The sequence below is a fragment of the Nipponia nippon genome, unplaced genomic scaffold (assembly GCF_047370975.1).
Source record: "Nipponia nippon isolate SJK-2023a ecotype South Korea unplaced genomic scaffold, ASM4737097v1 scaffold_22, whole genome shotgun sequence".
Classification (NCBI taxonomy): Eukaryota; Metazoa; Chordata; class Aves; order Pelecaniformes; family Threskiornithidae; genus Nipponia; species Nipponia nippon.
In genome coordinates, this window is record NW_028262339.1 from 8784709 (window position 1) to 8796377 (window position 11669).

The 11669-nt window shown below is 51.6% G+C and overlaps 1 pseudogene; it reads left to right on the top strand.

Annotated features, from left to right (window-relative positions):
• The first annotated feature begins 9448 nt into the window (after positions 1–9448).
• On the top strand, positions 9449–10474 carry LOC148055483 (endogenous retrovirus group K member 24 Gag polyprotein-like; annotated as a pseudogene).
• Positions 10475–11669: the final 1195 nt, after the last annotated feature.

The window sequence follows — 11669 nt, forward strand, 5'->3', positions numbered from 1 at the left end:
TGCTGATTCTCCCACCAATTTTATCTTAGTACTTTTTATTTAGAATAACGACTCTCATCAGTCTGTAACGACCCTTGATTCTTATCAGGCTATAACGACTCTTATCAGGTTATAACTACTCTTATCAGTTAGCAATCATTTTCGAGTATTCCTAAGATAAGCAATAGTTAGTCATCAAGGGGAGTGTCTGCCGGGGTGCAGAGTGTCACAGATGAGTGGTTAAGTCGCTTAAAGAATTACTGTCAAAGATATTTGCAAAAAGTGATTTTAATAGAAATTTATAAAAGTGTGATTTAACAAAGTTTAGTGGCAAGGTTCACTCTATTACTTATTAAATGAATGGAATATATATAAAGAAAAAAATCGAGGTAGAAGTGAATTAGAATGATTTATAGAGAGATTGAAAATACAAGGGGGTAAAGGAGACCGTCCTGTTGAGTCACAAGGTTCAGAACGGACCACCTTGCTTTCTAAACTCCTTCTCGGAGAGGAGCCTAGGTGTGGCTGGATCCAGACTTCACCTCAGACTTTATCAACGGTTTATGTCTAAGGATTATATATGTCTAGCAGCAGTTTAAGGTTTATTCACAGTTAAAGAGAGAATCACAGGAATTTAGTGGTAATTAATCATTGGTTAATTTAGCATTTACAAAGTGATTAAATAGGATTTACTACAATATTTGAATCGATTCACATGCACATACAATATGCATATAAAAAAATCATAGAATCATAGAATCGATAAGGTTGGAAAAGACCCTTAAGATCATCAAGTCCAACCGTTAACCTATCACTGCCAAGTCCACCACTAAACCATGTCCCTAAGCACCACATCTACCCATCTTTTAAATACCTCCAGGGATGGAGACTCAACTACTTCCCTGGGCAGCCTGTTCCAGTGCCTGAATACTCTTTCAGTGAAGAAGTTTTTCCTAATATCCAATCTAAACCTCCCCTGGCCATCTTCAACACATCCCACCCTGGTTCTTGGACAGGGAACCTGGCTAAGCCCAGGAGGTGGGAAGTGTAAGATTTGGAGCGACATCTCAGGCCAGATTAGCTTCCACCCAAACCCTGCTGCCTGAAGGTGCTACTTTCAGGGAAGGCTCTCTGCACCGAGACCAATACTTCTGACCTGCTCTTTCTGCCCCTATGTTTCATACCCACATCACCCTGTCTGCCCTCTGGCAGGGGCAGCATATTGTGCCTGTGGTCTCTCTCGCTGCCTGAGCAGAGCAGCTTTCTATCTCCTAAACAAATCCTTCGCCCTGCAGCTCCTTCATGGCACAAGCCTCTACATTGCTCCAATTAAAATGCTCCACCCAACCTCATATGCTGGCCCCACAAGTCACAGCTCTCTTTCATAGGCAGTTGATGGAGTGCATGTGTTTGGTGGAGTCATGAGTGTCTCCTTCCATACACAGGTCTTAAATAAAGGACTTGGCATTTCCCCTTTTCAGTTCTCAGCCTGTACAGCTTCCAGAGGAAAGCAAATTCTGAGGAACCGCCTATGCCACCCAGGGTAGCTGGGAACAAAGAAGTGCTCAAAATATCCTGAGCCCACAAGGAACCAGATGAATAGGGAAGAAAAAGCCAAGCAGCTGTTTCCCCAGTGAACTGGAGCCAGTGACCTGGCAGAGGGGGGAAGGTGTCACAGCTGGTGGCATAAGCTGGTCTTCTGGGGGCTGCACCAACAATGCCTTGGAGGAGGTGATCACTTCACCTTGCTGCCAGAGGGACCCTGAGTTGGCACAGCTCCCGCCTGACCTGTCCCAGAATGCCTGTCCATGTCCTGGCCATGGGGTTGCCATCAGCAGAGTGCTGTGCCTCCCCAAAGCAGCTTCCCCCACACATGGGGCACCAGAAAACCAAGGTCTGGGCTGGGTCCCTGCTCACCCCTTTCCTCAGTGTGTGGCCCTGCAGAACCCCCTGGGAGCCTGCTGGCTTCCCCCAGCCTTTAGCCTCTGACCAAGGCTTGTCGTGGCATGACCCTGTTCCCCACAAAGGCTGTGCAGGTGGAGGAGAAGAAGGGAGAAGGGCACCACGTCCTGGTAAGTCAGTGTGAGTGGTGGGGATGGCATGGTGCCCAGAGTCCAGGGAGCAGCTGCCCTTAGTTGTATAAATACATGCATAAAGTCACATGCATTTCCAGCCCAGGATCAAGCCAAGGGGAAAGATCCTGAGCAGATCTACAGCAGTGCCACAGCTGACTTGGGGGCAAAGGGAAGGGCCTATCTCATGCAACAACCTCCTGTGGGGAACCCCCACTTAGTCTGGCCCATTCCCCTTTGGCCAGCTGAAATCTCACGGAGCCCAGGGCCATGAGACAAGCAGGCTGGGGAGGCAGGTTCCCAGGTGGAAGGCAGTGGGGAGGGAGGGTGGATGCTGCTTTGCCCCTGGCCATGAGGGAAGACAAGTCTCTGGCTGGCACTGGGAGGAGGATATCAGCCTCCCTCCAGGGAGCTCAGCGAGATGGTGCCTGTGATGGTCCTTCTTTATGAGAGTCCAGGCTACAGGGCATCCACACGGATGCTCCTGAATGTCCCATGTGAAAGGATTTGCCATGCATCATGGTGTGATTTACATCCTAGGTGCTGGACTGGTGGTGACACACTTGGCTCACCCACAGCCTGCAGAACCCGGTCTCTCCTGGCTGTAATTACCCCAGGAGACTAGTTTGTCCAGTGCTGGCACAATGAGCAGAACAAGGGCTCAGCAGGGTGGGGTGACCAGCCACCCATGACACAAGTGGACAGAAATTAGGCCACGGTAATCAAAGTTATTAATGTGTTGTGGTGGCATGCAGGTGCTGCCTGGGAACAGGGCTCCAATGTGCAGGGCACAGCAGGATCAAAGCCCTGCCCCATTCATCTCAGCTCTACCTTTTGCTGGAGCCTGCAGAGACCCCAGGTTAAGGCAGCACTGCCACCACTTGTCCTGGCTCAATTAGCATTTGCTTCTGCTGCTGCTGGCCTGGGAACATTGGCCTCACATATTTGCCACTAATGTAGCTGAGTAGGACTCACTCTCTTTTCTGATTTTTTTACCCACTGTGGGGTACAATGCTGCTGTGTGTGGACAGCCCTGCTCCCTTGTACTGTTGTGTTGTAGAGATGTCCCCATGTAGAACAACACACCTCCTTTCCTTGCCCTTACACCATGTGTCTTCATGGCAGACCCTGGCATACCTTGTCTGTGCCAGACCTGTTCACATACACCAGGGTGCGGGAAGGTTTTTCGGCCCAGGCCCCATGGAGTGTGCTGATGCACTTCCTTGGAGGACAGGGTGCCTTGACTCATGGGAGAAGGCAGGAGATAAGAAAGGCTGGCAGCGCTGCTCATGGAGCTGGCTAAACCTAATGAGATTTCCAACAGCTAGGAGAAGCAATAAAGAGCTGTGATTGAATCTGCTGCAAGCAGCGGCACAACAGAGACTTCCATGCCGAACACGGTGCAGCTGCCTTCCCTTCCCATGCTGGGCCATGCTCCAGCCCATGCTGCCTCAGCTTGCCCTGCCTGGCCAGGGTCTGGCCAGGGCATGGGGACAAGGGAAGGGGCTGGGAAGTGCCCCCAGTCACAGGGAGCTCCCAACCTTGCTGGTGCACAGAGAGTTGATGCTCCGTTTTCTGGCCCCTCTGACACCTGGACAGAGCATGACTGTCCCCATGTGGCCTTGGCATCAGTGACCCCCAGGCGAAAGGCTCCCATGAACATCCAGAGCCCAGCATCATCACCCTGCTCCTCCGTGCCCCAGCACAGACAGGGGAAGCCAAAGGAGAAGGCAGCAGCCGCAGGAAGCCAGGCACTCGGCTCAACTCTTCTCTCTGCCTGGAGGTGGCCATGTTCATGTTTCCTCCTGGGAATGGCCCTGGCCCATGACCTCCTGTCGTTTAACCCCAGTCAGCAACTAAGCACCACACAGCCGCTCACTCACCCTCCCCCCACCCCCCACAGTGGGATGGGGGAGAAAATCAGAAGAGTAAAAGTAAAACCTTTGGGTTGAGATAAAGACAGTTTAATAGGACAGCAGAGGAAGAAAAAAAAATAATGATAAAAGAATATACAAAACAAGTGATGCACAATGCAATTGCTCACCACCCACCAACCGATGCCCAGCCTGTCCCCGAGCGGTGATCACTGCCCCCTGGTCAACTTCCCCCAGCTTATATACTGAGCATGATGTCATATGGTATGGAATAGCCCTTTGGCCAGTCTGGGTCAGCTGTCCTGGCTGTGCCCCCTCCCAGCTTCTTGTGCACCTGGCAGAGCATGGGAAGCTGAAAAGACCTTGACTAGTGCAAGCACTACTTAACAACAACTAAAACATCAGTGTGTTATCAACATTATTCTCATCCTAAATCCAAAACACAGCACTATACCAACTGCTAGGAAGAAAGTTAACTCTATCCCAGCTGAAACCAGGACACCTCCCTTGAACCTGTCCTATTTGGCACAGGCCAAAACTGTGTCAGGGAACCAACTGAGTGGTGTGGACGATTACAGGGACATACTCAGGCCGAGGAGTTACTCAGAGAGATGTAGTCTGAGTGACCGCTGGCTCAAGGGTGGAGAGCCCCTTGCAGCACCTACCTCTTGCTCAGGCATTCAGGAAAATAAGTCCACAGTCTCTACTTGGGGGCAGGAGAGCAGAAGGGGCTGGGAGCATCTCTCTCACCCATGCTGCTGTGGCCAGGGTGGGATGCACCCTTCCAGAACAGAAGCTCAGAGCTCACAGGGAAATGGTTCTCCAGCCTGATGCATTGCTTTCCTCCAGGTTTTCCTTTTGTCGGCTCTGGGATGGGTAAGGAAGCCAGGGCAAGGCTGAGGATGTTGGTTTGTTAATGTAGGGGCTCTGGGGTGGACTGTGCATGTGGGTTTGTTCTGTAGGGTCTCTGGCAGGCACTGTGCTGAGCTATGCATGCCCTCACCGGCCTTTCCCTCCACATTGCTGTGCTGCTTCCGAGTTCTTCCATGCAGCAACGTCAAGCCGTGCAGATCAAAAGGCAGCGATGACCCACAGGTGAAGTCTCTTCCCCAAAGCCATAGGCCAAGACCCACTGAGCACTCTCAGCCCTGTTTGCTGCCCTGCTCTCCTGCAGCTGGCAGCATGGGTCACAGGGCTGCTCCCACCAGCTCAGCCAAGGCCAGTCCTGGGCAGCGCTCTGATGTGATCCCGCTCAGCCCACCACTGCAGCCAGACCAGCTTCTTGGCGTCTCTGCTCCTGGCTCATATCTGGCAGAACCACAAGCACTTCAGGGATGCTGCACTGTGGCTGGGGAGTATTACTAATAGCCTGGCAAGAGGCAGGAGATGGAGCAAGGCTGGCACAGCCTCCTGGGATGAGTGTGGAGCTGCTGAGAGCCCCATTGCCCAGGGCCAGGTCAAGAGGGCAAGGAGCAGCCCTGTTGCCTGCTCAGCAGCCTTGGAGGATGGGAGGTACTGGGAGATAAGCCATTCAGGCTGATTCAGGAGCAGGGTGGGAGATGCTGGAGGTGGTAGCATTTCCCTTACCTGTTTGGCATGAGGTGACCAGCTCCTGGTGACCAGTGAAGCTCCCTGCAGTGCTGGTTCATTGCAAGGATGCAGTTGTGCTCACATGGCTGCATGTCACGTCACTGTGGGTCACAGGTGGTGCAGGCATGGCCAGAGCTGCTTGTCCCTCCTTTTCAGAGGTGGTGGTTGGGTTTTTTTATCAGTTCTCAATGTTTTCAAATTCACAGCCCACAGGGCTTCCAGCAGGGATGCACTCATCTGGGCTCAGGCATCGGCTGCTCAGTCCCCTGCCACCCTGTTGTGCACCCTGGCAGGGGCACTGGGGCTTGTTTGAGGAGAAGCAGAGCAGGGACCTGAAATCACTGCCCACCACTAAGAGACAGGGATGGGATGTGTATGCTGCCTCCACAGATGTCACGGTACCAGCACCCAGGCATGAGAAGCATCGACAGGAGCTAACAGGAGGCAGTGAGCAAATGCTGCCAGGTGCTGTGCTGACTCTGATTGTAGAAAATTAATCACACAACAAATATTTGCAGCCTTCCTGCTACAGACAGCCCCTCATTGGCCTTGCAGCTGGAGTGCCAAGGAGGGAACGGGGTGAGGGGGGTGGGGTGTTGGGCAGCAACCTGCCTAGACAGCAGGGACCTTATCAGCCCCTGCTCGCAGCTGGACGAGGGCTGCTGCAGCTTACAGCCATGGTGCTGGGCACTGAGCGTGCACAGCCTGCGCTCGCCAAGCTCAGCAACACACAGTGAACTGGGAAATGTAGTCCTGCTGCATCACCTGTACTGTGTGCTGTTGAGCATAACCAGGCTGCACATGAACCACTGGGGCTGGGACTTTCTCCCATGTACTCTGGGCTCCTTGCACTGACCAGGCCTCCTAGCAGGTTGCAACAGACCCTGCTGTGCCCCCATCTCCTGTTTCCTATGGGGCAGAAGAGGAAGAGGTTTGTCAGGGACCTCATAAGCAGGGAGCTGGGGAACATGCAGGACAGGGGCAGGTGCAGGGATCTGCTGGGTGATGTGTGGCAATGTGGGAAAAGAGCAGAGGTTGTCAGGGGACAGGAGGCAAGAGGACACCTGGGACCAAGAGGCTGCACTCACGTTCTGGGAGAGAGCACCAAAGGGAGTCATTTGAGTCAGTCAATGCTCCCCTGTCCTGCTCGCCTCTGGGTCTGCACAGCCCCTGCAGGCTGGAAAGCCATCTTGCAGTGAAGCCTTGTGCCTGCTCTGGCACAGCTTCACACACTCGCTCCCCGCAGCCATCCCTGGATCCCCCTCAGCAGCAGCCATTGATGTTCCTGAGTGCTTGCAGAGAAGAAGCCTCAGGTACAGATGGGCTCTTGCACATGGGTGCAGAGGAGGGGGACTGCTGCAGGTCTGGCTCCAGGGCTCTGAGCAGGGCAAGCCTTTAGTCAGGGTGGGTTACTGTTGGCTGATCCCAACCAGAGCTGTGCTGCAAGGACCCAGTGCCACAGGTGCTGGCATTGAATAGAGGTGGGGGTGCAGCGAGCACCAGGCTTTCTGCGTGGAAGCCCCCTGTGCCCCTTGCTGCCCTGCACGCAGCCTGGCCACCCCATGGTCATGGTGTGCCCTGCTCCTTACAGGACACCCCCAGCCCCTGCACCTCTCCAGCACCGGCCTCATTGGGCTATTTGAAGACTCTTGCCCCTGCTCTGCCCAGGTGATGCATCAGCCCCAGCAGGCAGGGAGATGTTTGTTAATCCCTGAGCCTTCTCCCCATGAGAGGGGAAGGGTGCAGAGCCCAGACAGAGAAGGGCAAAGAGGATACAGACCCCCTCTGCTCCCCCCTACGGCTCCATAGGAGCAGAGCACAGCCAGGGAGACCTCCTTCCTGCTCTTCCTCACCAGGGCTTGAGGAGCTTAATTCAGGGTTTTCTGCAGGCTCAGCCCAGCATGGCTTTGCACCCAGCTGCCCAGAGTGTATCTGCCTGCACCATGGGAGGGATTTGGGGCACTGGGGACCTTTAGCCATGTCTCAGCTCAACGCTGCTGTGCCAGGCAGGAACAGAGCAGGGTGGAAATAGCACAGTAGAGTTACCAGCACTGATGAGAGAAGGGACCATAAATCCTGCAGCAGCAATTTCCACAGTCAGGGCTGTCTCCAGGGCTTTATCTGTTACAACTTAATTGGATGCAAACTCAGTCACTTGCAAGCAGCAGGAGCCCTGAACAGGCAGTGGTCCTGAGCTTCTTTCTGCAAGATGCCTCACCAGGACTCCCTATCTCTGCTGAGGTGCCCTGACTCTCAGGGGGCTGCTGCTCATGTGCACTCAAGGGAAAGGGAGAGGCAATGTTTGCTCTCCTTCTGGTCCCAGCTGAGTTGGCTTTGCTCCTCTAAGCGGCTTCCTACACCACTGAGGAGCTGGAGGTTACCAGGATGTGGGCGCAGCAGGGTACTCAGATCTCGGGTACCAGGGCTGAGCTTGGGCAGGCAGGGAAGGCACCCACTGCCATCTGAGCAGCTGCAGCTGGCCATCATGGTAGAAGGGCAGAGCCTGCAGCCTCCCATCCCCACACTCAGACACTGGTCTCTCCTTTCTGTGCCCATCACAAGAGACCCGTGAAGCTGCTCCTGTCATTCTGTTGGGCTATTGTCAGCAGGACAGATGTGTGAGGCCTGGGAAGCCTGGGAATGTGGCCTGTTGCAGAGCGCAGTTCCCCATGGCTGCAGCAGCCTCCCTGGCACATGCCATCAATCACCCTGGCAGGCGGAGGCACCAGGCTGGAGCAGCACTGGCAAGGAAAGGGATGGCTCAGACTCCATGAGATAGGGACTGGCAGAGCCCTGTCCCCAGGCTCTGGCTCCCCACATGCAGGAAACTGTGGGAATAAATGAGATGATTGTGTTTGACTTTGACGAGATGCAGCTGTGCCCTTGAGGCTTGTTACAAACAGGTTCGCAGGAATGCAGCTGTGGCCTTGAGGCTTGTTACAAACAAGTTTGTGAAACTTAGAGGCAGAAAAATAAGGATGAGATTGGATACATCCCTGAAAGAGGAATTCGCGTGCACCAGCTTGAAGAACCAATAAGTAACGCTGAAGAGATGCGTGGACGCAAGACAGTAACCAATGAAATAAGTTTTGCTTGCTCGTGAACACTAGATCATATTATAAAAGGGATAGATTGTAAAAATAAAGTATTATCATCGCCATTGCCATTGTCATTGTCGTCGTCGTCATCGTCTTCACTTGTCTTCGCTTGTCTTTGCCTAAACTCATATGCAGAGTCCGTGTTTAATTGCCACAAATGGTGACCCAGTGTGATTCAGTCCTATGACGTGATTCGGTCCTATGACGTGATTCGATCCTAAGAACCGCGGACAAGAGAGCAGCTGGTGGCAAGCCCAGCTGAACTTTATTGCAGCAGACCAGAGAGCTGAACTCTGCTGCAGCAGACCAGAGAGCTGCTTGTGGACAATTAATCGCCTCGGGAAAAAGAGGTGAGCAGCTGGGGACAGGAAAATGGGGGTGCAAATGTCCTCGGAAGAAAAATCTATTTTGTGTATATTTTTGCGAATCCTTGCAAAAAGGGGAATAAATTATGATGAAGGAAAGGTTCGGTTGTTGTTAACTTGGTTGCGAAAAAACGGGCAACAAGCGAACACAGCGACCGCGTTCCAGGTGGAGACTTGGGAGGAGGCAGGAAAAGTGTTATGGGAAGCGGCCCCCAGGGGGGACAGTAATGCCACAAGTGTTTTGACGACATGGCGTTTGCTGAAAGACTCTTTAGAACAATTAGAGTCAGACCGAAAGGCTGCAGCTTCTGCTACCGCTCCGGAGCTAACCCTGCAGGGCACGCCAGAAACACTGGCAGCGGGTTCGTCCTTCGACATGCCCTTGCTCGCGGGGGCTCAGGCTGCACAACCCTCCACCCCCCCCCGCGCCGCCCCTACCCTCTGCGCCGTTTTCTCCTTCACCTGCTCCTATGCCTTCAACACCTCTGCTGGCCCTTCCTATCCCTGCAATCAGTACCCCTCCACTTCCCCACCCGCCCCCGGCCCCTGCTGCGTTGGCACTCTTACCGCCTTTCTCTACTGCTTCTAATGCCGATACTCCACAAACCCATAATCAGTTGCCGCCCAAGGAATGGGGGGCATCAGCCGCTGCTGCGAGGTGGCAAAAGATTAAAAACCAAGCATTGCAAGCGGGAGATACAGCTTTTTGTTCAGCGGTAGCGTGTCCCGTCATACGCAGCAATGCAAATGTCCCCGATGAGCATGAACCTTTTGGCTATAATGTTTTAAAAGATCTACGACAAACAGTTGCTGCGCATGGACTGGGTTCTCCTTTTACACAATCCCTGCTATGGGGAATATTTACAAATTAAATAGTACCATTTGATATATGCACGCTTACTAATCTTATATTGACCCCAACGCAAAAGGTGATCTTTGAAAGCACCTGGCGTACCGCCTGCCAAAACGCCACAATTGTTAATATGCAGCGACAACAAGGCGACCCTTTACAAGGGGCAGGACTCCCCCACCTTATGGGGGATCTGCCGCTAAATCACCCAACGTTACAGGGACGGTTACAGCCAGAGATATTATCACAAGGCAGAGACCTTGCTTTACAGGCATTACTAAGAGTGCCGGATGCCGGAAGAGCAACAAAATCATTTACCTTAATAAAGCAAGGGACAGGAGAGGGATATATCTCATTCTTAGATCGTCTTAAAGAGGCTTTGGAAAAACAAGTTGAAAATGCAGAAGCAAGAGAGGTCCTACTCTTAAAATTAGCCTTTGAAAATGCGAATACGGACTGTAAAAAAGTGCTTTTGCCTCTAAAAAATCCCTCCTTAATGGACATGATAGAAGCTACCCAGAAGGTGGGGTCAATGTCCCATAATATGGAAACATTAGCTACAGCTTTTGCCACCGCAATGAAAGTACAGAAGCATGTTTCTTCTGTGGAAAAACTGGACATTTTAAAAGAGATTGCCCACAACTGAGAAAGAGAGGAAAACCGAGTGCACCAAGCGCACCCGGACTATGTCCAAAATGTAAAAAAGGAAGGCATTTCGCAAACCAATGTCGATCGAAATATGACGTAGATGGCAAACCATTATTACCAAGATTGGGAAACTCGCGAGGGAGTGCGAAAGTGGAGTGCAGTCAGACAGCAAATACGCTGTTACAAGCCTTTCTGATTGTCTCCGAGCCAGCACCGCTGGCAGTGCCGGACTAAATGTTTCCACATTCACCACGAGGCCAAGCCATAGTAGAACACGCACATCGCACTCTAAAATCCATATTGCAAAAACAAAAAGGGGGAATGCCAGGAGCCACTCCAGCAGACAGACTAAGTAAAGCCGTGTATGTGTTAAACTACCTGAACATGTCTGAAAATAATATTCCTGTTATTATCTCTCATTTTCTGTCTCTTCAATCAAAAGATTTAACAGCCACACCACAGAAGGCCCGAGTTTTTACAAAATCGCTACAAACAGGTAATTGGGAAGGTCCTTTTGATCTACTAACCTGGGGCAGAGGGTATGCTTGTGTCTCAACAGATGTAGGACCTAAGTGGGTACCTGCAAGGTGCATAAGACCGGCTCTTGCATCGGATAACAGGAACGAACAGCAGAAGACACTGAACTCCAAGAAGACTGATGGGGAATGACTTATCAGATAACTCCAAATTAATCCATAAAGCAGTCAAAGATTTGAAGTTAGCAAATTACAAGTCAGTGATGGATTTGGTTGGCTGAATCACTTACTAACAAGTTGTGGAATTGGCGGGTGGATAATGTCTCTAATCAAAATGGGTCTTTTCTTGTTACTAATATTTTGCGGTATAATAATGATAGTTTCTTGTCTAGTGTCTTGGGTACAGAAAATGCTATAGAATATGATTAAACAAGCTTTTGTGATAGAAAAACAAAAAGGGGGATTTGTAGGAATAAATGAGATGATTGTGTTTTACTTTGACGAGATGCAGCTGTGCCCTTGAGGCTTGTTACAAACAAGTTTGTGAAACAAACAGAAAGGCAGAAAAATAAGGATGAGATTGGATACATCCCTGAAAGAGGAATTCGCGTGCACCAGCTTGAAGAACCAATAAGTAACGCTGAAAAGACGCGTGGATGAAAGACAGTAGCCAATGAAATGGGTTTTGCTTGCTCGTGAACACTAGATCATATTATA